Genomic DNA, 3,468 nt, shown 5'->3' on the forward strand with positions numbered 1-3,468 from the left:
ATGCTTTTATCTCTGTCCTCAACCCTGCTGTTTTAAACACTCGTCCTTCTGCCATCAGAGAGACTGTTTACCACGTTTTTACTGAGTGTAAGAGGCTTCAGGCTTCTTCACTCTTTTAACGGCGGTTTTTAGTCTTTTTAGTGTTGCTTTTACTGAGAGAGCTTTTATCATGGGAGCTGCTACAGACAAAAGAAAAAAACAAGTGGCAGCTCCTCAATTTTATCTCAGGTGAAGCCAAGATGGCGATTTACATCAGCAGGAGGAACAAGGTTGAGGGCAGAGAAGGACAGCACGTCAAGGAAGTGTGGCAGGTCAACGTCAAATCCAGACTCTGGCTCCAATACCGGTTTTTTAAACAAAACAATGATTTAAATGCTTTTAAAGAGGTCTGGTGTTTTAAGGACATTCTGTGCTGTTTGGAAAACAATGAACTTCATTTTGCACATTTTTTAATCTGAATGATTGATTTTTAGTGTCTGACACACTGTAGAATTGCGTGTTTGGTTTTGCTTCATTGTTAATAATTATAATTTTTGGAAACATTTCTGTCATTAATGTTTCACAATTATGAATGAAATGTCGATCTCTTCTGTCCAAGAAGTCCAGAATCCTTCAGGTTTTACTGAGAAAATCTGGTAATTGTTCATAATCTAATTATTAATTAGTTATCCGTGGTTATATGATGAAATCAGATCCAAAATTCTCTCATTAATAGTTATCTTTGATAATCATGAATTATTACTGATAGCGAAATTCATGAAGTTGAAATCACAGTATTATTGGCGCGGCCCATGTGGGCCAGAAGAACATTAATGCTGTGAACCCCAACACATCCATTTTGTCTCTTCTAACACCACAAAATTACTAATAACACATTTACATCTCGGATTTGACCCTTTTTTACACGGAACAAGTGTGTTCTTTCGTACCTGTGGATCACAGAGAGGAAACGACTTTAGCGTGCTTCCGAGGCCACAGCTCGTGTATTCTGAGCTGGCGCATGCCCGGTGCTCACCCAAGCCTCTCTGCTGGACCCTGATGGTAACACAGCCATCTACTTGTGCAGAGTTGTCACCTGCCTCAATGGTTCCCGCCCTGTAGCTCTGACCCCGGTAATTATGAAGTGCTTTGAGAAGATTGTCTGAAGTTCCTTGAAGGACGTCATCCCTGCTACTCTGGACAGACATCAGTTTGCCTGCAGGAAGAACCAGTGGACAGAGGATGCAGTCTCATTAGCACTGCACACCGCCCTGACTCATCTGGAGCGTCCCAACACTTTTGTTAGGATGCTATTTGTGGACTTTAGTCTGGCTTTTAATGCTGTAATCCCGGACAAGCTGATACCGAAGCTCCACAATCTTTTCCTCTGAACCTCTTTGTGCCTCTGGATCGAAGACTTTCTCACCCACAGGCCTCAAGTGGTGATCATTGGGGACCAGACATCGTCCACACTGATCCTGAGCACAGGTTCTACTGCAGGGGTGTTCAGCCCAGCCCTTTTCACACTGCTCACGCATGACTGTCCGCTGTTCACCCCACAGACATGGTTGTGTTTGCAGTTTGCAGACGACACCAGAGAGGAGATCCAGCACCTGATGGGATGATGTTCACACAACAACCTCATCCTGAACACCAGCAAGACCAAGGAGGTCATTGTGGACTTCAGGAGATCCAGGAGGATGGAACACACCCCTCTCTACATTCATGGGGAGGAGGTGGAGCAGGTGGACAACATCAAGTCCCTGGGCATCCACATTACAGCTGACCTCACCTGGTCCACACACACATCCCACCTGGTGAAGAAGGCCCAACAAAGGCTGTTCTTCCTGTGGAAGAAGTGTGGTATGGAAACAGCGCCGCGCAGGACAGGAAGCTGTTGGCTCGGGTGGTGAAAACAGCACAGGGGATTGTGGGGAGTCCTCTGCCACATCTGGACTCAATATACGACAGCTGAGTTTGAAGGAGGGCTGGTTGTACAGCTGCAGACCCCACCCACCCAGGCCATGAACTGTTTGTACCCCGTCCCTCTGGAGAGAGGTACAGGAACATCAGAGGCCACACAACAGACTGAAGCACAGCTTCTTCCCAGAGAGGTGAAATCCATCACCCCACCCCCTCACACATCCTCCCTGCCATGTACACACTGACCGGACTGAGCTTTAACCCCCCCAGACAAACTTCCAGCGTTCCAATATGTGCAGCATGTTAATGCTGGTCACCTGAAAAATTTCATTTCACTGTGCACTATTCAATTTTTATTCTGTTTTAAACTTATTCAATCAGACTTTTTTTTTTTTTTGGGGGGGGGGGGGGGTATTTTTATTATATGTTATGTTCTGCGAGAGCTGCTGACCTAAATGTTGTCTCTGCACAATGACAATAAAGATTCTTGATTCTTGATAATTCAGGAAAGATTGATCAGATGCTGATGAACTCACAGCAATATCCCAAAAAAAAAAGCTGCCCTAGGAGCTAGAATGCTGTGGGAAGTACGGTGCACTGAGCCCTGTCCTCTAATGTCTGAATGTTCTTCCCTTTAGTCCCTTCATTGCTTTTCACCTGCTGTCCCCCCCTTCGAGGGGGAGTCTTCTCCAGTTTCAGTTGCTGACTCCACTATTACGAGGGCCTACGAACAAGCTCCGTCCGGACAGGGAGGACACTCCTGTCGGTCCTGCCCGTGGACTGGCTTCGGTTCTACTGCTGGGATCCGTGGTTCTTGTGCTGGACCGTCCAACGGACTGTCCTCAACATTGTCCTAGGCTTTACTTCTTATTGTCTCATGCTAGCTGTTGCCAAAGCTGTCCGTCCCTGGGAGAGGGATCCCTCCATACTGTGGTTCTCCCCAAGATTTCTTCTTCTCCCACTGGGTTTCTGGAGTGTTTTCTTGCCGGATGATGTGAGGGTCTGAGGCGGTGGTTGCTTTGTTTTGTCTCGTTACTGTGAATTTGACATATTACCATTATGCTTATTCACTGTTTTTATTTTTACCAACCAATGTAACATCTTGAAGCCTCTGAGGCAACTGTAGTTGTGATACTGGGCTATACAAAAATACATTGATTGATTGATTGATTGATTGAAAAATACGGGTGGGGGGGATATAATTCTCAGAAATTCGATTCATGAATTCTGTCTGCTTTCCATGGGTTTATCACACAGCTCCTTCCATCAGCAGCTGTTTGAATCAATTCATCTGTGTCATGTAGGAAGGTGAATAACCTGCATAATAACAATGAATCTAAGACAAAATCTGTTTCTTTTTCTTTTTTTTTTTTAATCATTTGTCCTAAACTTACTTTCCTTAATCTTCCAAACACAGAGTGGGATTTTTGTCAGAGCCAATGTGAACAGTTTAGTTTCTAATATAAAGAATTGAAAGAAACCAATCAGATCTCTAGCTGAGAGTGTGTGCTGGCTCACTGGAGTCTGAGTCTTCTGTCTGAACCATCTGAACTGCTTCAGTGTCGG

The sequence above is a fragment of the Salarias fasciatus genome, chromosome 18 (assembly GCF_902148845.1).
Source record: "Salarias fasciatus chromosome 18, fSalaFa1.1, whole genome shotgun sequence".
NCBI lineage: Eukaryota > Metazoa > Chordata > Actinopteri > Blenniiformes > Blenniidae > Salarias > Salarias fasciatus.